Source organism: Setaria viridis, chromosome 9 (assembly GCF_005286985.2).
Source record: "Setaria viridis chromosome 9, Setaria_viridis_v4.0, whole genome shotgun sequence".
NCBI classification, from domain to species: Eukaryota; Viridiplantae; Streptophyta; class Magnoliopsida; order Poales; family Poaceae; genus Setaria; species Setaria viridis.
The window spans coordinates 23,202,069-23,227,160 of NC_048271.2; the positions used below are offsets into that span (position 1 = coordinate 23,202,069).

A 25,092-nucleotide genomic window follows, 5' to 3' on the forward strand; every position below is an offset into this window, starting at 1 on the left:
TAAATATCACTCGAAGGTGGAGTTCTGAATCACACAAGGACAGCGCGTATTTACGCATGTTCAATAGTAGCTAAAGCTAGATGTAAAACAAAACTCAAGTCTGGAAATAAACATAGACTCTATCTAAATAGAGGAGAGGAGGGGGCGCAGCCCCTAGCGGCCAAGAGGGGCCGTGCGATCAGGAGGGGGGCGCGGCAAGGAGGGGGGCGTGCATGCCCCTGGCACCCAACCCTAGGCGCCTACACATGGGCCTCCTGTTGGACCAGCTTCTATTCTTCTGGGCCTTCATTCTTTAGTAGCATGACGAAGGTCAATTCTCTCGCACGGGCCCGGGTAATTGGCCCAGAAGGTGGCGCCTGGGGTGGAGGATCATCTGGTGGCGCTGGAGAAGGTGCTGCTGGTGTAGATGTATCCGTGTTGTAGTTGGTGTCCTCATCACGGTAGATATCCCATGCTACCCAATTGCCTCAAATCTCCAGTGGCTTGCCCACCACTTCATCCGGTCCTGTGCAAGCTCAATTGTTAGTCAGATGTTTCGTGAAATACTTTGAGCTGTTCCCCATACGTATTTTTATTTGAGTAAAATGTCACTGAACATGTCTTCTGGTGTCATCCAGATCCCTAACATATCACATACCGCTGATAGTAATGCTCCCTTCTTGCTCATTGCCTTCACAACCACCTTATGATAGTGATCACACATATATTGCTTGGTGCTTGATTGGAGAATCTTAAAATGCACTTTGAGAGTTTAAGGACTTGGATGACACGCTGAGACAAGTTGGGGACCTGAAAATATGTTTTGAGAGTTAGGGACCCAGATGGCATCTTGAGACAAATTCATGGACCTGAAAATGTATTTTGAGAGTTTAGGAACATAGATGACACCTCATGACAAGTTTAGGAACCGCTCGTGTATTTTACTATTTTTATTTTCTCTATACTAGTTGTAGACTAGAACTTTAATGTGATTTCTTTGGATGTTATAGAGTTTAAGTTTCAGAAAAAATTAGAAAGAAATTAGACAAAATTCGAGTCCATCTTGTTAATCTGCCTATTTTGGGGTTCCTGGATAACCCATGAGGAAGCATTATCGAGTTGGCCCAAAGTTTGCTGGGCTGCTGGGCCAGAAAGTTAGGAAAAGAAAAGAAAACAAAACAAAAATAGAAGTGACTACACAAGAATTGTGTAGCCAAATTTTCTTTCCAATGAAAACGTGACATGTAGCAGTGTTGAGAAAAGCATAACTGGGTGAGGCAACGGGCAAGTTCAGTCAAATCCGAGAAGTACAACAATACATGGCAAAATCGACTGAAAACATAAGTTCAAACAATCATAAATTAAAAAGGGAAACAACTTTCAAAACTAATGGCACCCTGCAGAAAGTAGCATAGAGGTGGTGCTCCGTCAGAGTGAAGCTAAACGAGAAAGATTTATGAAGTTCAGTTGTCAATAACTTAGATCAACACATTTGCCCATACAGTCTGCATGCACCGGAACTACCGGTGATACGACACGCTAGGAGGTGTTTAGTACCGGTACCATTCAGACGAGGCTAGCCGCCCGCCAAATGGGTGGCTCAGCCCACACGAATGACAAATAGCGACGTATGGAGCGAGACGACGAACGTGCCGCACAAAAAGAGATAGAGATAAGATCTAGTTCAAATATATAAAGAAATAACTTATATCATGATTTGGTAAATTTTTTGTAACTAACTAGGAATGTAATGGCTACATAAGGTGGGAAGGGACCTCTTAAAAAATCAAGTCATATTCAATATGCTGTACATTGAGAATACAAAACCCAAACATAAGACATAGAGTATTACACATATTTTTTGACCCGAACTTGGTTAATCCTTTGTATCCCTGTATGCATCCATCTAGCACTAAATTCATCCATTCTCTACAAGCAATCTACCACCATGGGGTATCCCACGGTGAACCGCTGAAATAACACCCATGAATCAATTGCAATTAATAACGATATAAAAGTTGGCACTATGTAAGTTCATCGTTAAATAGTGAAGAGCGTAAGCACTGGTTGAATCATAGGTTCTTGACCAACCACGAACACCATGCGATGCTGCTTAGGGGATCAATGTGAGGCAGGTGAAAGAAGAGCATATTTGACTGAAGTTCAGCATGTCATGACATTAATTGCAACTCAACATGATCATTCCCCAGTGTTAAAAATAAATAGGACATGCATGACACTAGCCAACATCACGACACCACGTATCATTCACATCACATCTACAGAAATGCTAGATCCAAATAAAGTCATTCGAAACATTTACCAAATCTTATGAAATATTTACCAAATCTTATGAAATGATGCCACCTTTGATTTTGATGCCAACTTTTTGTGAATGTGAGCAAACTTTATCTTGAGCAATATTGCAAGAAGGATGATCCACGAAGACAACAATAATACAGAAATCATAGAACCAATCATGTAGTAAGGGTCTCAATCAAGAATATAATGACAAAGAGTGAGAAATTTAATCTCATCAAAATAGCAATCAATCGCTAGACAGTCATACAAAGATTCAACACAACATGATCAAACCAGTTTATCAAACAAGCACAATAGCAGCAGGTACAAGATCATCACAATTAGAAGTCTGAGATAAGAAGCAACAAAAATATACATCCAATGATAGTGTCCAGGTGTGACTCATGGGTCAGGCTGAATACGTGAACAACAACAAAAACCTAGCATAGAAACGGTCCAACAACAACATCAGGAAGCTAAAAATTTAAAATCTTAAATAAAAAATCATCAATCACTACTACATAAACTATTTTACCAAATGCCTCATCACCGCCAGTTTAAAGTAAATCGGCAATGATAAATTTTCACCGCTAGTTCATAAAGTAGGTGAGCGTAGTGGACAAATGAACTAGCGGTGAAAACATATATCACCACCAGTTTTTGATGCCAACTAAGGATTCTAAATATTCCCCCCGAGGTTTATCAATTCAAGTAACAAGTGATTTGTGGCTTAGCTAGTGCACTAATTCTAGTAACAAAAGAGTGATTATGTACGAAATTTAATTAAAAAATATAGCTAAACTAGTCAAAGCCTAACTATAATGACCCTGTTATACTCACGAAGAGTACAACCGGTCTTTGAAGACATCACATTGTAAAGGCAGAGTAGCACAATTCAGAAGCATGGTAGGTTTATTATTACATAAAGGCAATCACTACAGATTTCCAAATACAAACCATGAACACATGACTGCCAAACAATTATTATTTCAAACCTATTTACATTCAAACTGTAACACACTAGTTTAACACTAGTAGAGCTAATTTCACTTCTAACTCTTATCACCATCTCTTTTGCATTCCTTACACTTGGGATCAACACCACAAGAAGTTGGATTGTATGGCATTCTTGACTCTTATTGAAGTCATCTATGTCAAGATAGTACAAGTAACATAAAACATTGATGTTGTCTATCAGCTCCATGTAACCGGAATCTATACAAGGAGGTTTACTAATCGGGATGAGTACAAAAGGTACTCAGCAAGCCGAGGAATAGCAAAAAGAATGTTGAACATTTCCTCTACCTTCACAAAGATAAATCACCATGTATAAAAATAAATTTGTGATCAAGAAACACATTAATTACTAGTAGAAATCTACTATCCACTTAATATCATGGGGTTTCTGCCTCCAATAGGCCCTTTCCCACCACGAACATAACTTCCATTCCAATAAGCAAGAAGTGAATATTCACATTTTTAACTCTACAGAGATGTATCACTTTACCCACAAACTCTCTGAACTAAGTGTTTCGCGTGTAGCTAGCACGCTCCACACATTTCCTTTTTGATGTGTGGCTTGGTTAAGACAACAAAGCCTTTTTGCTAATCTGTACACAATATCTCCACCTAATCGACCGTTTATATACTCGTTTGAGTATATAACTCCTAGGTATTATTGAGCTATCCGTAAACCAACTGGATTATTATTGAGCGATCCGTGACGCTCCTTCGGTTACAATGCGACTAGCGGCGCAGATTACATTAATACATACGTTCCCAATTGGAGGTATTGCAACAACATTAGATACTTGGCTTAGCGCCTTAGCATGATATTATGACAGGTCCGTGGTCGATACGAGTAATATGGCACTGGATCAATAAGTGGGAGTTTGTTATTAACCTTATATGATACCCTATTGCTGAGGTGCCCAAACATTTCAGACTATCAAACCGGGGCCACCTCAACACCATCTCATAATCATATACTCCCTCTATCCCAAAAAGAATGATATTTTGGCATTCAAAATTTGTTCAAAAAGAATGACGTTGTAGGATTTAAATCTTATGCATGCATAATTTGGCACGTTATCTCGTACATGTATGATTAAATGGAAACATATTTTCCCATTTTTCTATATGCAAACTGAACTAACAAAGGGTACATGCATCTTTTTCATTCACCCCTAATCTGTCTGAAAAATCCCAGAAAATCATTCTTTTTGGACGAAAAGAGTATGCAACAACTGCTCCATCAGTTGTTGAAACCAATTCCATATAAATCATATAATAGCCATTTAATTTCAAAAAGATTTATGATGCAAATTACACACAGAATAATAAGTTCGAAACCCTTTTAGATAAAATACTTAAAATATGCATCAAGAACTCGAGTTGCCTGCATGTGCGTATTTCTCAAATGAGGCTCTGGGACATGCGTGGCAATATGCTCTGAATTACCGATTCCCGATTAGCTTCCTGTGCATTGCTGATTCTATTTACATGGAGCCAATAAACAAATGTACTATAGCCAAAAAGTGCCTTAAAGTGTGGTTGCATACCCTCATTAAACTAACTTGTGTATATTAGTTAGAACTAATTTTTCTAGTTTTATACACTAATGTTGAGTTGTTGGGCTGATCCAAAGGTCGCTGGGCTTTTTAATCCTACGTCTTTCCTGTACACATCCTTTCCTTTTCTGTTTTTATTTTCCTTCCAGTGCCCTATCCAACATGACGCCTAGACGCCGCCTACTCCTCTTCTGCCCTTCTCCTACACTACACGCACACACATTTGTGCTTGCCGCTGCTGTTGCTCTGCCTCCGGTCACCAATCCTTCTAGCCAGGTACCTCTCTTCTCATGTCCACCACCTCCTTCCCCCCCCCCCCAACAAAAAAAAAAAAAACTCGATTTGGTTCCAGACCTAGGGTTTCGGTTATTATGGTTGCTGCAGCGCTGCTCGGCGTCATGGTGGATCCCCTGCACCATCTGCCATGTCTTCTCTCACAGATAAGTGCTCCAAACTCGAATCCCCGAATCCTTTACTGTAACAACACTACTGTTGCTGCCCTGACCTCGCGGTTCAGCTAATGGTGGTTTACTGAAAGTGATTGCATACAAATTTAAAGTGTAATAAAGCTTTTCTTGTACTTCAGGGCTGATGGGTACTGTCCTGTATTTCCTAGATTTTATGCTCTGCTATGTACTTCAGTGGTTTAACCTGATGGCTGGTGCATAACTGATTGTAGGTTGTAGCTTTAAAATATTTATAGATATGTTAGCACCTTTCAGGGATCCTCCATCCCACAGGTCATGATGTCGATTATTTGGTTATAGACACTCTTGATTGTAGGCTTTGATTCTCAAATCACAGCATGTAAAACAAAACACAAAACTGCTATTTTGCTAGAGTAAAAGTTATAGTCAAGAGGGACTTTGGGATCTCTATCTGAATTAGAGTCCTTGCTAGATGGATGTACTGCCGGCCTCTAGTTTCAAACTACTACAAATATTACAACATTTTACAGCCTTATTTCATTAGGTAAACTGATGTTCGCATGAGTTCCTAAACTCTGGGAACCGTGAAGAGCTTGAAGAATTAAAACAGGGATGATGCCTACCTGGTGCTGCTGATGCTTGTTCACGAAGGAAGGAAGCTCGATGAAGTCCCTAATGGCTCTACTATGCAACTCGATTTATGTATGTGTTGGGGAGCTGATGTGTGAAAAAGAGGGTGCTCACGTACAGGATAAGGATGGGAGATATACTGTAAATAAATTGCTGCGCAGTCTGGAAGCACTACTCCACAACACCCTGTCACCAGCTCCAAACCTGCCTCACCGCCGGTTTGGGATCCATTGTCTGACATTCAACAGTGATGGAGTACTACATCACCACCTGTTCTGTTATTACCGCCGGTTTGTATCTCAAACCGGCGGTGATGATGGTCCCATCACCGCTGGTTTATTCCACAGGCACCGCCGATTTATGCCTCAAGCCGGTGGTGATGATGCACTCATCACAACCGGTGTACTGCACAGGCCGGTGGTGATGAGTCCATTTCACCGCCGGTTTGAACAGGCTGTAATGAGCTTTTTCAGAGAAAAAAATTATAAATTTAATTAAATTCACCCATTTGACAGCAATATATATATATATATATATATAATACCACAAAAATCAAGAGAATGCATGAATCCGTACACAAGTCCACAATGAAACATATTATTACAAGCCGATGTATCACAAACCACAAGTCCATAGATCCAATCAGTTCACAAACAACAAGATATTTAATCACTCCTAATAAAGCAGTATTCCCCCCTTGGATTGACAACATGATCGAGAATGAACCCGGCTAGTTGTTCTTGAAGTGCCATTATCTAGCCTATGAGGAGCACGGAAGTGGACATCCCATGTTTCAGCAAAACAAATCAAAGATGGATCAGTTAGGTTCAAATACTAAGTGCAAGTCATGAATAGTAATTATGGAGGGTGTGCATCCAATATATAACATATAAACCGCAATAATCGTTACTGCCAAGCTGCCTTAGGATCCATTGTTTTTCATTAATAGTGAAGTCTCCCTAAAAAGATCTATGAATCTTGATTTTATTACGATATTTAGCGAAGACCCTATTTGACATTACGAACAGTGAATACGATTAGATGGAAACAAATCTAACAAAATCCAACACATAAATAAAAGAGTGATTTGCTTTATTTACTTGTTCAAAAGGTCAATGAGTGAATGGACATATTTTCGTTTCCTTCTTTTTGGGTCATAAATGCTGATGTACTCTCCGCAAGGCATATATCAATGAGGACATAATGGTTGCTGCATATATTTCACGCAATGAATGAATTAAGTGCTTGACAACAAGTGCCTTACGATAACTAAGGATCATATTCACTTACAAGCAGTTGTAGGAGAGAAGTACATGTTTCTTCGTATTCAAGGCCAAAAAAGCTTCAAGCAAGTAACTCGACGTTTCTAAAGCTTTTAATGTCTTCTCATTGACAGCAGTAGGGTCCAAGAAGCCTATGTCCTTAATCCCATTTTCGCGGCACGTATAAGACTCCATCCTACAAAAGAATGAAGTTATATGTACAAGCCACTTAGTAAAGAACTTGTGTTACATGTTAGTGACCATACTTACAAAGTTCACAAGCCCATGATTGAGACGTTAAGGGCTCGCTGTTGGTAGAACTAAAATAGTTCTTCGAAATAAATCCAAAATTCATTGTTATCCTTCTTGTGATATCACGCTTTGTGTAACTCGCACCAAACATGGCAACGCTCTGTTATTTGTACCACTCATGTAAGTGCCTCATTCTCGTGGGTAACTGGGGGATAATGCTCGGCTCGACTAGATCCTTTCCTAGCTCAAACTTCCATGCAATAGGCGCAAGCTTGTCGGGGAGGAATATTAATGACCTCCTTACATTCCCTAATCAACGGTCGTAAGGGCCAGGGCCCACCCCCGGCACCCATAAAATCCCCACCGACTAAATACACCCCGGAGGTACTTCGCTCCGTCTCGCCCGACCCCAAGGGCACGGGGTCGGACGCGCCCGACCCCCCAAGAGATCGCCTCGTCTCGTCCGAGGGAGTTCCACCTCGCCCGACCCTGAGCGCAAGGGGTCGGACGTGCCCGACCCCTCTAAGCAGAGTTCCGCCACGCCTGAACCCGAGCGCAAGGGGTTGGACGCGCTTGACCCCTTGCAACGGGGCTCCGCCTCGCCTGAAGGAATGTGCAAACCGCCACACGGAAGCACAAGCCTTGTGGGTCCCCCCAAGCTCACCAAAACATAACCGATGGGACGCGCACGCTCCAGGATACGGTTCTAACATGTGGAGAGGCACCCGCATTCCTCGATGTGACCTGTCGGAATGTCAGACTGCACCGTGCTATGACGGCAATACAGGGCTACGGCTGAACCGCCTTATCCCTCTACGACACCTATCATAGGGTACTCATCGCCCATACCATCTAACGAAGGAGGGCAAACCGCCTGGTTTCCTACGCAGCCTGGCAAGAAGTGCACATCAACTGCACCGCCCTGTAGAACACGTGGCTATAGTGGTCGGCCGCCTCCTGCCACTTACACAGCTACACTGGCCGGTCGTCACCACCAACTTGCGCGGCTACAGTGGTCAGCCGCCATATGCGACTCGCGTGCTCGGCTACAATGGCCAACCGCTGAATCATCGATGGGACCCAACGGCAACCGCCCTTTCCCAGTAGCAGTACCGACAAGACACAGAGACAAGAAAGGAAGACGGCGTCTCCAGTAGCTCCTCCCGCTTTTTTATTTTACCTTTTTACCTTTCTTACTCCCAGCTCATTTTGTAACCCCTGTGTCCTCCTTACACTATAAAAGGGGACCAGGGGGCCCAAGGGAGTAGGAGGCCCGAACAACAGAACAACACCGAACGCACACAGCAGCTCTCGTAGGACCCTAGCGCTCAAGACACTTTGAGCATCGACAAACACCCATAGAGACCTGGGAACCAGCTTCCCTCTCTCGCCCATTTGTAGCCCCTACTGCAAACTTGGTACGAGTAACACAAGCAGCCACCCACACTGGACGTAGGGCTATTCCTGCCCGAACCAGTCTAATCCTCGTGTCCTCCCGTACAATCATCCGAGCCTAACGCGCAGAGAAAACAAATTTACTAAGCTGGTAGTCTCGACCCGTGATTCTTGACACCAACAGTTGGCGTGCCAGGTAGGGGACCTTTGCGCGTTCGACGTTCATCACCGGCTTCGGATGGCCAACAACGACATCGGCTTCCCTCTGAGCTCCCATGTCCGCTTTGGGAGCCTCGAACCTTGTGTTTCTGCGGAAGTGAAACCTTGCATATCTATGCGAGAAGAGTTTCGCGTTTCTACCCAAGGTATGGCCAAAGGCAACAACAAGTTGCGGCATCAGTTTTATTTTTAAAATTCTAAGCCAAAAGCAACAAGACGTGACATCAGCTTTACATTACAATATCAATACAAAATTAAATCTAACCTCACAGGATACAAAGCTTTATGGTCGCAGCAACCAAGAGTTGCGACTTAGACCTAACTTGTTTAATTTTCTAAGTCCACAAAGCTCGGAGCAAGTTTTTGTTGACTTATTACTAGCTTACTTGCATATAAAAACATAACTAAAGCTTGAGGCTTCGAAGTCCTAATCAAGGTTGAAGTTTTTTATGCAAAACCTTTTCTTTGCTACAAAATTACAAGGATAGTTCAAGCAACAAGGGATTTGAGCGACATAATCCCCACAAAAAGCAACAATTGAGGGATTTGAGCGTGGGGGGTGCTACTCCGGTGAGGTCCAACCACGGGGGCGCACACTAAGGGCGGGAAAGTGATGAGGGGCTCACCAGTGACTTGGCCGGTGTAGAGCTTGAGGTTGGAGGGTGGCCGGTGGTGGCGCTTGGCGGAGCAGTGGCAGGTGCGCCACTTGGGCTCGGGCTCCTACGAGGGTGGCGGCGGTGGTGGGCGGCTGTGGGGCTGGGGAGGGGTAGTGAGAGTCGGGAAGTGTTGGAGGTATGCCCTAGAGGCAATCATAGAGATGATGATATTACATTTGTATCCATGATTTGAATATTGTGTTCATTGAATATCCATTAAAGGCTACTTGAATTGATTTGCAATTATGTGAATTGTATGTGAAACTCTTTACTTGTATGGTTATTCTAAAGTTGTCCCTAGTCGGAGTTCATGTGAGGACACACATGAATATTAGACTAGCACATGTATTAGTTGATGACTATGTTTCACAAGTCATGGACATGGAGATGTTGAACTAATAATGTGGATACATGTGGAGACATGTGCTAGGACTGACCCAACATGAGAAGTAGTTCTCTCTTTAAACAACATATACGCTTTGTCCTTAGACCTGAGATTGTCGCATGTATTCTAGATGTGGATCGACCTACTTAGGGGCTATCAAACGCTACGCCGTAACAGGGTAGTTATAAAGGTAGCTTTCGGGTTTGTCAAGAAGCATGCTATGAGACATGGTCAATCAAGATGGGATTTGCCCCTCTCTGATTGAGAGTGATATCTCTGGGCCCCTCGAGTGATCGGATCCGAAAATGCATGGCCATGCTACGTACGGTTAAGAGTTAACCTACAAAGGGATTCCGAATCACAGGATCGAGAAAGAGCGGTCGGCTTGAAGCTAGACAAAATATCGTGAGGCAAAGGGAATAGCATATATATATATTATGTTGTGATGGTTCGTCTGATGTGATCTTCGTGTGCGTATAGGAGTTGGCACGTCTTGCTAGAGGCCGCTACCGACTATTGGGCCGAGTAGGAGTACTCGGGCCATGTCTATACGTATCCGAACCCATAGGGTCACACACTTAAGGGGCTGGAAGCCCAATTCGGATCTGATCCGAGTTGGATTAGGTTTAGAAGTACTAATGGGCCTCGAACCCAGAGGCCCGTTAGGAACCTCTATAAATAGAGGGGTGGGGGCGCCCTAGGGTTTACACCTTTTGGCGAAACACATCTGCCGCGCCTCCCACGCTCTCGCCTGTTGCAACTCACGGATCTAGCAGTCCGGCTTGTGATGCTTTCTCCCTGCACGTGTGGATACCTTGGAGGTGTTGCGCCTACAGCACTTGGACGAGCCGCCGACGAGCCACGACGAGCCGCCGACGAGCCACGACGAGCCGCGGCACGAGGGCGATCTTGCTGCACGTGGACGAGCTGCTGAGGAGCTGCTGGACATTGAGTGATCGACTACGTACGACTACGTTGATCGACTACGTACGACTACGTTAATCGTCTTCACTGCGTCAACGCAAATCTACATCTTCCGCACCAGTAGTGCGTCGAGTGGTAATCCCGTGATCCTTATACGGCAGTTCTTCCTAGTTTTACGCGGTAGAAATTTTGATTTGCGCTAGTGTAGCCTACCTCGTAACCCTACAGTGGTATCATGAGCCGTAGCTGTTTAGTTTTGGATTCGGGATGTGTGCATATGGAGATATGCGAGTTTTCAGTTTGATCTATATCCTGGTTTCGTGTTCTTGCTGCAATGGTAGTGTAACGACATACTCCTACCGGTCGGTTTCCGCCATCGGAGTTAAGTGATACATGTAATTCTAGTTGCAGTGAGCGAAGATCAATATGATTGGTCGAATCAAAATCCAGGGTCATACGCCAGGCGCATTAGATGTGCAATAGTAGATGAGATCTACTACCAGGGTCGGGATTTTTGCCGTATGTGTTTGCTTCGGTAAATCAGCCGTAACTTTTCGATACAATTTCGGATCGGGGCGAATTTTATATGAAAATTGATCTACAGAAAAAGTTACACATGAAATTCAACCGCTTTGCCGTTTTCGGTGAAATTATATTTCCCAAATTCGGCTTGGAAGATGGAGTTTCGGGCATCCGAAGTTTGGAACGTTAGAACGCCTAACTCTATTTTGCAGGATGTATGTATATATCTTGTGATCAGTATGGCCCCTTTGTGTATATGATGCATGTGTGTAACTCATTCGTGACCTGCGTGTCGCGCGTACGGCAACACGGCAGGAGTCATATGTGTTGTCACTTTATTGTATTTAATGGTCTGCGTACCAATCTGTGATGATCCAAGCAACTATGTAATCTTCATTACTAGCTTCTTTACTAGCTATTAGGCGTAATAGCATGTTCTAGTTCTTGGAGGACTCATCACCAGGAGGATGGCGCACATGGAACATGGAGATGGAGATCACCATGGTGAATAGATTCTATGGAGATGGAGATCACCATAAGAAAAACGGGTCATACTGTGTCACAACTGTGTGAATGCTATTCTATTTATGTTTTACTTTCTGCATGCTGTGATGTTAGAAGTAGAACGATCCCTCACAAAGTTTAAGTTAGTATGCCCTCCCAACTAAAACTTGCACCGTCACATGTCTTGTACAATTAGTGGTGGGTCTATGAAATTAGGGTACCACTAGTTTTCCTTGACTAAACGGGTTTGTGTCGGACACTTACGCGCATAAGGGTTGGTTTGCTTAACAAGGTTATCTTAACGGTTAAGGACCTTGGGGCATAAAGGTTGGATGCCGAGACATAGAGATGTCACCCAACAACAGGAGTCATATGTGATATGATTAGCAAAAGTTGCTTACCGATCTACCTTGTTTGCTAGCGGTGATGCTAAAGCTCACTAGTAGACTTGTTAGTTGTGGATCCTGAATCACTAAGTTTCAATAGAGGGATATTGATTTTAGTGGGAGTAGATTCTATTAAAATAGTTTAATGTGATTTGCTCTATCATGGATACGTTTGTCTTAGTGTATTTTGCATTACTTTGTTGTAGATTAAATGGCACCTAGCAGCACTACACCGTTTGCTTTGCGTTCGGTCCCTTAAAAGGACAAGTTGAATGGAACAAATTACTCGGATTGGATCCGTAACCTGAGAATTGTTCTCAGGGCTGAGAAAAAGGAAGATGTTCTAGACAGCCCACTACCAGAAGAACCTGCTGATGATGCACCCGCTGCTGCTAAGAATGCTTACAAGAAAGCATGAGATGGTAACCTCGAAGTAAGCTGTCTTATGCTTGCTTGCATGGAACCCGAGCTGCAGATGCAGTTCAAAACAAACCATGAGGCGCACGATATGATCGTGGCACTTAGAGACATGTTTCAAACACAGGCCAGGACTGAAAGGTTCAATGTGTCTAAGACCTTTGTGGAGAGCAAGCTTGCAGAAGGCGCAGCAGTAGGACCACACGTAATCAAGATGGTTGGTTACACTCAACGGTTGGAGAAGCTGGGCTTCCCACTGGGCCAAGAGTTGGCCACTGATTTCATTCTTTCGTCTCTTCCGCCTAGCTATGGGAACTTCATCTCGAACTACCATATGCATAGGACGGAGAAGGGTCTGAATGAGCTGTGTGGCATGCTTAAAACAGCAGAGGCTGACATCAAGAAAAGCGCTAGTACCAGCCATGTGATGGCTATACAGAACAAGCCTAGCTTTAAGAAGAAGGGCAATTCTTGGAAGAAGAAGGGCAAGGCTGGAACGTCCAAGCCAAACCCAACGCCCAAGGTTAAAGCTGGACCTGGACCTGCTCCAGACAAAGAGTGTTTTTACTATCATGAACTTGGTCACTGGAAGAGAAACTGCAAGCAGTACCTAGCTTCCTTGAAGAATGGCGGAAGTAAGAGTACTTCTACCTCAGGTACGCTTGTTGTTAATGTTATAGACAACATTTTTCTTGCTGATACAATTATTAATTCTTAGGTATTTGATACCGGATCGGTTGCTCATATTTGCAATTCGATGCAGGGAATGATAAGAAGTAGAAGCGTGGAAAGAGGAGAAGTTGATTTCCGCGTGGGCAATAATGCAAGAGTTGCTGCGTTGACCGTCGGGACGATGCAACTCCACCTCCCGTCAGGATTTATTATGGAGTTGCATAATTGTTATTTCGTTCCTAGTTTAAGTCGAAACATTTTGTCTCTTTCATGCTTGATGAAGGATGGTTATTCATTTGTGAGTGAAAACAATGGTTGTGTGATCTCTAAGAATGATATGTTTATGGCTTTTGCACCCATTGTGAATGGATTATTTGTTTTAAATCTTGATGGTTCACCTGTCTGTAACGTAAGTGCTAAAAGGCCTCGGCCTAATGATTTGAGTCCTACCTACTTGTGGCATTGTTGTTTGGGTCATATAAGTGAAAAGCGCATGAAGAAGCTCCATTCTGATGGACTTCTAACTTCGTTTGATTTTGAATCATACGAGACATGTGAGGCTTGCTTGCTAGGCAAGATGACCAAGACGCCTTTCACAGGATTTCCTGAGAGAGTAGTAGACTTGTTGGAACTCGTACATAGTGATGTATGCGGACCAATGAGGACGACGGCTAGAAGAGGATTCCAATACTTCATAACTTTCACTGATGATTTTAGTAGATATGGCTATGTCTACTTGATGAGGCACAAGTCTGAAACCTTTGAAAAGTTCAAGGAATTTCAGAATGAAGTTGAAAATCAGCGTGGCAAGAAAATTAAGGCCTTACGATTTGATCGTGGAGGCGAGTATTTGAGCCACGAGTTTAGCAATCATCTAAAGAGTTGCGGAATTGTTCCACAACTTACGCCGCCTGGAACACCTCAGAGAAACGGTGTATCCGAGCGACGTAATCGAACTTTGTTAGACATGGTTCGATCAATGATGAGCCAGTCGGACCTACCGTTGTCATTTTGGGGATACGCTCTAGAAACAACAGCTTTCACACTTAATAGGGTACCATCTAAGTCCGTAGTCAAGACACCATATGAGATATGGACTGGAAAGGTTCCTAGTTTGTCTTTTCTAAAGATTTGGGGATGTGAAGTGTTTGTCAAGCGACTTCAGTCGGACAAGATCACACCCAAGTCCGATAAGTGCATTTTCGTGGGATATCCAAAGGAAACTTTGGGATATTATTTGTACAACCGAGAAAGAGTTTCTCAAAGGAGAAAAGAGTGGAAAGACAGTGCATCTTGAAGAAGTTCAAGATGAGCCGATCGGGCAAGAATCAATGAGTGATGCTTACGTAGCAGAACAAGTTGATATACCCATGGCAAGAGAAGCACCGCCACAACCACGAAGGTCAGCAAGGCTCCGCGAAATGCGGGAAATATTATTGTTGGACAATGATGAGCCTGCGACATATGCAGAAGCAATGATGGACCCAGACTTCGAAAAAAGGCAGAGTGCCATGCAATCCGAAATAGAGTCCATGGGAGACAATCAAGTTTGGAACTTGGTTGACCCGCCTGATGGTGTTAAAGCCATAGAGTGCAAGTGGATCTATAAGAACAAAAAGGACATGGATGGAAATGTTCACATCTATAAAACACGACTTGTTGCAAAAGGTTTTCGACAAGTTCAAGGAGTTGACTACGACGAGACCTTCTCGCCCGTAGTGATGCTTAAGTCCATTCGGATTATTCTAGCTATAGCTGCATATTTCGATTATGAGATATGGCGGATGGATGTCATGACAGCTTTCCTGAATGGAAACCTAGCTGAGGACGTGTATATGATACAGCCCGAGGGTTTTGTCGATCCGAAAAATGCTGGAAAGGTATGCAAGCTTCAGAGATCCATTTATGGATTGAAGCAAGCATCTAGGAGTTGGAACATTTCTGATGCGTTGACAAAACCACTCCCGCAGGCTAAGCATGATGCGCATGTAAGAGCTATGGGTATTAGGTACCTTCTAGATTGACTCTAGTGCAAGTGGAAGACTGTTGGAGGTATGCCCTAGAGGCAATCATAGAGATGATGATATTACATTTGTATCCATGATTTGAATATTGTGTTCATTGAATATCCATTAAAGGCTACTTGAATTGATTTGCAATTATGTGAATTGTATGTGAAACTCTTTACTTGTATGGTTATTCTAAAGTTGTCCCTAGTCGGAGTTCATGTGAGGACACACATGAATATTAGACTAGCACATGTATTAGTTGATGACTATGTTTCACAAGTCATGGACATGGAGATGTTGAACTAATAATGTGGACACATGTGGAGATATGTGCTAGGACTGACCCAACACGAGAAGTAGTTCTCTCTTTAAACAACATATACGCTTTGTCCTTAGACCTGAGATTGTCGCATGATACTTTTGGGGCTAAGGGAGTGCCCCTTCCGGGAATGAACTAGGATTGCCAGCTCCCCGATGGTGCATGATACTTCCTGGGCTAAGGGAGTGCCCCTTCACGTGAATGAGCCGAGATCACCAGCTCCCCAAAGGCACATGATGCATCTAGGACCAAGGGAATCCACTCTTTGAAAATGGGCCAAGGTCACTAGGCCCCGTACGCGCATCGACGTTCCTGAATTAACCTTCCCGCCTTCAGTAGCTACCAACACATGGGGTTCCCGTGGTGGGATCTTTCCGACAATGACCCGGGGCCCTGGAAGGGGGGAGGTCATGACCTCCCAAAGTCAGACTAGCAGATCGCGCTAGTCCCTTTCCCCGGGACAATGTTGGAAGACCGCAAAAAGAATATAATAGCAGAAGAACAAGAATAAGAAGACAACCAATGCTTCCCAAAGGAGGGTTGAGGTCATGATGCTCCCAGGCTAAGGGAGTGCCTCACCCCCCCCCCCAAAATATATAATAAAAGATTGAGGTCATTAACTTTGCATGACGCATTGCACACTTCTGGAGCTAAGACCCATAATTCACCAACAGTGGGTGGAGTTCGTCGGCTCCCCGTATACACATTACGTTATCAGGGCTAAGGGAGTGCCCTCCCTAAAAATTGGTCGAGTTCACCAATTCCTCACAATGTGCAACCCACTTCTAGAGGAAGACCTCCATCTAGACAAAGTCTTTCCTCCATGACGACTCCAGAGGTGGTGGAAACCTTCCACCCTGTGGGGACCTTCCACGAAGAGAAACACTTGCGTATGGGGGTGGTGGCGGTGGAATCCTTCCACCAGGTGGATATCCTCCACGAGGAGGAAGACTTCTAGCAACTCTGGCGGCAATGGAAGCTTTCCACCCAGTGAAGACCTTCCACAAGGAGGGTGACTTCCACCCAGAGGAAGCCTTTCGATGACGGTGGAAGTGTTGAGGATCCTAAAGATAGATAATTGCGTGCCCTGGTGAAGGAGGAGTTTGGCCCTTGGTTGTATGGTTCTGCTCACCCCTCCTAAACTCAGGGCTTGCAGATAAAGAAGTACTGTTGGGGGAATTATAAATGGATTCCCCCTAGATGGGCCTAAACAACCTCCTATATGGCGTATGGAAGAATTCAGCCCCAAGGACCTAGATGCAATTTTATTCCCTACCAAGGGTATAAGATAAAATTACCCCTACCCTCTCTCCTTCTATATAAGGCACTCATGAGTGCTAGGGTAGGAGGGGAACTCTTCGTCTACTTCATCGGTCTTGTACAAACCCTAGACCTACAGGAGCACGGATGCCTTCTGAAGGCTCCTTTGTGTTTAGTTGAATTCCTAATTCACAACTAATTATTGTATCGAATTTGTTGGACTCATTAATTAGCGCATAAGGTGATCACTTACAAATATAAGGAACTTTTTTTTCAAATAAAATGGAATACTCTGGTACAAATGCAGTTCGATTGTTTGACGCAAACAGAATATTCGCATGAAACCCTACAAATATTGATTCCGGCAACGCCTCGAGGAAGGTGTTTTGTGTCATCATGAACCAAAAACAAATTATCCATTCAAATGACTGGCACTCCAAATTCTTAAATGGTGATGATTGTACTGTATCTGAACAGGGGATGGAGTAGATTATCTTTTTTAATTATGGGGGAATCTGCTAAATAAGGGTTTCTATCTTCACTACCTTTGCAATGTTTCCCGCTAAATCTCCCCTTCCTAATTCACTCCCTACAAACATTTGTGAAATGCTAGCTAGGGTTCCAGCCATCAGGATAGAATTGATTGAAGTTCAGTGATTAGTGGAGATCAAACGTACCAGTTTAATAATTAGATTGGTCTCATCAGCATCAGCATCATTTATACTAATGAAGCAACGACGCATCGACTGAGTCCCCAATGAACAAGATTAGCTTCAAAGAAATCTTTAGTGTGTGCAGTGGGTCCTTAGGTCATCAGCTAGCTCGTGTTGAGTCCATGATAGTACAATATTTATTTAATTTCTTCAAGTTTGGGGAATTTCTTCGGTTGAAAGAAATGGTATTTAAGCAGTATTCGGTCACTTTTACAGGTACGTGGTTAGGCAATCTAAGATTTTTCCCATAGTGCTTATTAAGGTACAGTAAGCTAGCTAGCTAGTCTACAGTAGTGTGTCTTTTCTCTAGACTAAATGCCAAATGCAAGGACCACAATCGCGGCCATCACAAATAACAAAATGAAGCGTCAAAAATAAGTTGATTCTGAAGATATGGTGTTGTTTCACATCCTTTCGATGAAAAGGAGGGGAACTATAAATTGGACAGCCCCTTAACAATTATAGGTGCTGCCTGCTGGGTTTCAACAGCTATCTCGATTTAATGGTTACCTAGGCAACTAATACTGAAAGGCTTAAAGGCACCAGGACCAGTTACGAACTAGGGGTCCACGAGGACATAGCACACAATTGAATGGCCAGACCAAATCTGTTAAGTACACCTCAAGTCAAGGTGGCGACTTGTTGCTATATAGTATTTCTATTAGCAAAAAGGAAATAGCTAAGTGTGTTTTTGGACATTTTTGGCTTATGTTGGCATATTATTACGAAGGAATATCCTAGATGGGGTGAATCTGTCGTGAGTGAATGCTCTTCGTGAGCTAAGAGTGACTAAATCTTTAGGTGTGATTTATAGCTTGACTTTGGAAAGCTTAATTATGACAAAGTTAGTCGGAAGTTCTTGGAAAAGGTGCTTTCTAGTAGGCTTTTTAAAGAAATGGACTAGTCGGGTGCACTACTAGCTAGGAAAACACTCATCCATAAAATTATTTAAAAGGCAGCACTGCGTGCCCACCTATGGATATAGAATTATCTGTGGTGGCTCTCAATAAGAGCCCCAACGGATAAAGGATAATATTTTGCCAATATGAATACCTCAATAAGAGTCGGCACGAGTATTTCTTTCTTTGCAATTTGAATTTTAACTTGAATATAAAAATTCATAAGTTTTGCAAATGAATTCAGGTGGAGACAAACTTTATATGAAAATTGTATGTTTTGATAAGATTCACAATTTTCTTCAATTTTTTATTGGAAGACATGCATGTTCTGCCCAAATAATGGACCACAATTTTAGACTAGAGTGAAAAAAAATAGAACTACCTATTGTTGGTAGTTCATGTGAGCAAAAGAGGCCTGGCCAATGGCCCGGTCCAAGCCCGATAGGCTAGGCCCGGTCCGACACTCATTTTCCGGGGGGGGGGGCGCTGATTTTGGTGGCATGGAAAAATGCGTGCTAGCTTGAGGCTGGCCTGAATAATAAAATATATTATATTTCACTAAAAATTATGGGAGCCCGATGAGTCCTAGCCCTAGCCCCTCCCAAATTAGACACGATATTGTTGGCTCGATGGAGTTAATGGACGGGCTTAGGCAGATATTTTAGGCTCAATAGAAAGCGAGATTTTGCCCAGCCCGTCCGTAGTTTGCTGTCTAGTCGGTAGCAATGACAAGGAGAGATCATTAGAGAGGAGATTGTGGGTTTGGAGGTTGGAAACCACATGCGTACATGTTTTATGAAAAGAGTAAATTGCACCCACCATACAACAACTTATCAGGTGGGTGTGGATTGGTCCCACAACTTGTAAAATGCTCAATCTAGTAGAATAAGGTAGTGATTGGTAGGCTGCACTAGTTTCTAGCCAGGCTAACTATAACCCAAGCCGATTCTAACAAGGCTAAACCAATGCAAATTGCTCCTGTTTGGTTGGGTGCATAGTGTGATATGCTGACCTTGTATTGGTTGAAGGTGAACTTATCATCCCATTTCTTTCCTTCTTCATCATTTTTACTATTAGCTGTTGCTTTCTTGCTCTGGTCATTTCTCACCATCGACTGCAATTTCTGTTTCACTTTTAATTTGATTCATAAAGAAGTTCAAAGAAACATTCCTCTCGGCAACAAGGAAGGAAAAAACAAATAACATCAGTCCATCGTCATTGCTTAAATCAGTCACTATTGAGGCAGCAACTTGGATCTAACAAATCATATCATCCAACTTTTGTTGCCCCTAACAATCGAAAAAACAATGAGCGTGGCACCAAATGCTCTCTGTTACTGATCTATAATGAGCAAGAAAGTAGTGAAAGGAAGAACGGAGCTTCATCGACGAGAATCAACCCCCGATTCGGCGTGAAACGACCGCGCGACGCACATGCTTCATCCTCATCTTCGCCTCGCCCGAGTCTCTCCACTCCTATCCTCCATGTTTGACGTGTACAACAAAGTAAGGCCGCCCGTCACGTCTTCAAAGGCGGTGGGGCCGCCTCAGTCAAGAAGCCGAAGAAGCACAGAAAGAAGCTAGCCTCCGGTGCTACCATCGACGGTGCGATGTCGAGGCTGCGGTGGCCGTGGCCGTGGAGGGTGCTAGCAGTGGCACCAGTGAGGACCCACTTTCAATGCGACACAGGCGCAGGCCCCGCAAACAACACCATCAACGAGGGGAGGCGGTGCGGGAGGACGATAGACACATGGAAGAAGGGAGGGGCGACGGATTTATTTTTGGAGGTGAGCGGATGCGCAGCTGAAGCTGGACGAAGCCTGGCTTCATGGATGTGACCTGCCTCTCGTTTCTAGCTAGCCAGGCTAAGAGGGCCATGATGCATAAGTTGGGCCTGGCTAGTGGGCTTATGCCGCATACCAAACAAATGTAAATTGCATAAGAGGAGCCTAGTTAGGACTTATGCACCCAACCAATCACTACCTAACTTATCAGGTGGGTGCAAATTAGTCCAACAACTTATAAAATGGTCAATCTAGTACAATAAATTGATAATTGGGTGCATAAAGATAAAAAAAAACTTGTTAGTTTCAAATGAATTCAACACCGAATAGATTTAGGGTTACAATGGAAACAATACTCTTTGAATTGGAAAAAGTGATCCCCTTTACAATGGGGTAGGGCTCCCCTTTTATAGTGACCGTTGATCTACTTTTCATTCCTAAAATACCCTCACTCAACTACTACATTCCAAGAATATGTTGTACATAAAGTGTAGGGTTACGAGGTAGGCTACGCTAGCGCAAATCAAAATTTCTACCGCGTAAAACCAGGAAGAACTGTCGTATAAGGATCACGGGATTACCACTCGACGCACTACTGGTGCGGAAGATGTAGATTTGCGTCGATGCAGTGAAGACGATCAACGTAGTCGTACGTAGTCGATCAACGTAGTCGTACGTAGTCGATCACGTCAACGTCCAGCAGCTCCTCAGCAGCTCGTCCACGTGCAGCAAGATCGCCCTCGTGCCACGGCTCGTCGTGGCTCGTCGGCAGCTCGTCCAAGTGCTGCAGGCGCAACACCTCCAAGGTATCCACACGTGCAGGGAGGAAGCGTCGCAAGCCGGACTGCTAGATCCGCAAGTTGCAACAGGCGAGGGCGTGGGAGGCGCGGCAGATGTGTTTCGCCAAAAGGCACATTAGTACTTCTAAACCTAATCCAACTCGGATCAGATCCGAATTGGGCTTCCAGCCCCTTAAGTGTGTGATCCTATGGGTTCGGATACGTATAGACATGGCCCGAGTACTCCTACTCGGCCCAATAGTCGGTAGCGGCCTCTAGCAAGACATGCCAACTCCTATACGCACACGAAGATCACATCAGACGAACCATCACAACATAATATATATATATATATGCTATTCCCTTTGCCTCACGATATTTTGTCTAGCTTCAAACCGACCGCTCTTTCTTGATCCTGTGATTCGGAATCCCTTTGTAGGTTAACTCTTAACCGTACGTAGCATGGCCATGCATTTTCGGATCCGATCACTCGAGGGGCCCAGAGATATCACTCTCAATCAGAGAGGGGCAAATCCCATCTTGATTGACCATGTCTCATAGCATGCTTCTTGACAAACCCGAAAGCTACCTTTATAACTACCCTGTTACGGCGTAGCGTTTGATAGCCCCTAAGTAGGTCGATCCACAATTGATAGCTAATTTCCTATATTTGAACATTTTTCCTATAATTCAAGGCTATTTTAATATGTTTTCTATAATTTCTAGCTATTTTCATATGTTTTCTAAATTAACATGGGATTTCTTTCTTTTTATGATGTCAGCCAACTCAGGGGCTTACATCAGCCGTGGGGGCGCGCTGGTGGGGGTGGCGGCACGGTGCACGGGCTAGGTGCGGTGGTGGTGTTGGCGCTCGGGTGGCGCCGGCGATGACAGGATATGAGGTGTGGACGGCGCGGTGGAGTCAGGAAGGACTGCGACAGAGCGAGATGGCGTCTTGGGCGTGGACAGCGGCGTGCGCGCTGGTGGTTCGTCGGTGAGGGCCGTCAGGCACGCAGGCGGCGACATGCTGGTAGGAGCAGAGATGCACGGCGGAGGGAGCAGTGGAGTCGGGGAGGGCCGCGGCAAGGCGAAGATGGCGCCCTAGGCGCGGACGGTGGCGCGCAGCGGTGACTCGTCAGTGAGGGATGGCGGAACGACGGGCGCGTGGGCGGCGACAGGCCAGCAGGCGCGAAGACACACGGCGGAGGGAGCGGTGGAGTCTGGGAGGGCCGCGGTGGGGCGATGATGGCTCCATGGGGCACGGATGGCAGCGTGCATCGGTGACTCATCGATGAGGGCCACACCGGGGTCGGGAGGGCACAGCGCCGCCAGGGAGGGCCGCGGATGGCCGGCGGTGGTGTTGACGTGTGCCGGCGACGGCGGGGAAGGTCGGAGTTCCGGTGACGATGGGGACGGGCGGTGGTGGCGGTAGGGAGATTGATGAGATTGCGGCTAAGTGTTGTGCGGGGAAGAGGAGGAAGATGAGGGGGCTTTATCCCCACCCCTCCTAGTACCGGTGCAGGGTTGCACCCAGTACTAAAGGCCTTTAGTACCGGGCAGTGGCTAGTACCGGAACTAAAGGCCACAGTACTGGATGTTGTTACCACCCGGTACTTTTGTAGCCTCTTGTTTCAGTTCCCGCCGAGATAATGTCTTATTTCCTTTCGTTTATAATTGCTATTATATTTATTTATTGCGTAATAAATCAAATAGCATTCATAAAATTGCCAAAAAAAAAGTTTGTTAGCTTGATGTTGATTAGATCTACGTTATAAAAATATTAGATGCACTTAAATATCAAATATAATAAACTTAGTAAATTTAATTTAGTAATAGGACATAAATGGATATAATACTTATGTTAACTTAAAAATTAGAAAAAATAAATATTTTGACCATACAAAAAGCTAAAAAATAGTGCTTGTAGTGTTATGAACATGTTTACCATGACTTAGTCATTTACTTGTTTAATTGTATCTAATTTTATTGTTTAATATTTAATGATGCTACAAAAAATAAAATAATTAATATTTTAACCATGCAAAAATTAGTTCTCGTTTAATAGGTGAGATTTTTGCAAATAGTATTGTTAATATACCCATAGAATACATGACATATCATTACAATACGTTATTACATTACTTTTTCACTTGACCACAAAAACACAACATAATGATTCTAATACATTACACATCATCATCTAGCGGGATGTTAATAACCTTACACTTGACGAACATCCCTTGGTTGTGATCGCGGCGTAAGTATGGAGTATCCTCTTTGGCTAACAGAATGGTTGGGTCAACACCAACTGAAAATGGAGGAAGATCATCAAATTGATCATAATCTTCTGAAATGGCAGTCTTGTCCTCAACTCCAACGATTTTTCTTTTCCTTGGAAGAACTATGTGGTACTTTGGCTGATCATCTGACTTATTAGCACCCTTCTTTATTGGTTTGCTTGACATGTCCTTCACATAGAAAACTTGAGTCATGTCATTGGCTAGAACGAATGGTTCGTCTCTATATCCAATCTTATTGAGTTCCACTATTATCATCCCATAATTATTTGTCGTTACGCCTCCTCTAGTAAGTTTCACCCATTGGCACCGAAACAGAGGGATTTTCAAAGGTCCATAGTCCTGTTCCCATATCTCCTCAATGACATCATAGTATCTATCCCTTTTCCATTATTGTCTATTGCATCTATACGGACACCACTATTTTGGTTTGTGCTATTTTGGTCTTGGACTCTCGTGTAAAATGTGTAGCCATTTATCTTGTATCCTTGGAATGTCGATACTGAGATAGATGGACCCCTAGCCAACCATGCTAGTTGTTCTTCAATTGTGTCATCACCCATCAGTCGTCGCTGCAACCAAGAGGCGAAAGTGTCAATGTCATGACGTGTAATCCAGGCCTCAGTCTTCCCCTGGTTTGAGGATCGTACAATGGATTCAATCTATCATCCATACTTACATCCTTTTCAAAATCGGGAAATTTTCTATCAACTGTTCTCCACTGGGCCCCATCAGCGGGGTGTCTGATAATTTCATCTTGCTTACATTTTTCTTTGTGCCAACGCATCAACTTTGCATGTGCCTTGTTTCTGAACAAATGCTTCAAGCGTGGTACTACAGAGAAATACCACATTACATTCGCAGGAACTTTCTTCTTGCTAGCCTGCCTCTCAACATCACCGAAGTCATCTCTCCTGATCTTATAACGCAGCGCTTCGCACATAGGACAAGCCTCCAATTTCTCGTATTCTCAACCACGATAGAGGACAGTCAGGATATGCATGCATCTTTTGTACCTCCAAACCGATAGGGCAAACAACCTTTTTAGCTTTGTACATTGAGGAGGGCAATTCGTTCCCCTCGGGAAGCATGTTCTTTATGATTTTCATTAACTCATCAAAACCTTTGTTAGAAACTCCATTTTTTGCCTTCCATTGCAGCATTTCCAGTGTGGTACCCAACCTTTTGTGCCCATGTTTGCAATCTAAGTACAACAATTTCTTATGATCATCTAACATACGCTCGAACTTTTTTGACTCCTTCACATTCTCGCAGTCTGCATTTGCATCTCGCAACACCTGACCTAGATCACCGATACGACCTTCTTCTGCAACCATCTCTTCTTTAGCCTCGTCCATTGCAGCATCTGCAAAGGCACCTCCTTAAGTCCAGTCCGAAATGTACTTATCATCTTCTTCTTCTTCATCATTTTCCATCACAACTCCTCTTTTCCCGTGCTTGGTCCAAACAAAATAGTTAGACATGAATCCCGAACTGCATATGCGAGCGTGAATAGTATTTCTGGATGAGT

At 43.8% G+C, this 25,092-nt stretch overlaps 1 long non-coding RNA gene across 1 annotated transcript; it reads right to left on the reverse strand.

Moving 5' to 3' along the window:
• On the reverse strand, positions 1-6,020 carry LOC117836852 (uncharacterized). The gene is made up of 3 exons (XR_004636184.1): positions 5,902-6,020; positions 638-789; positions 1-505 (listed from the first exon to the last, which is right to left on the reverse strand). It is a non-coding gene; the product is annotated as an uncharacterized lncRNA (long non-coding RNA).
• Positions 6,021-25,092: the final 19,072 nt, after the last annotated feature.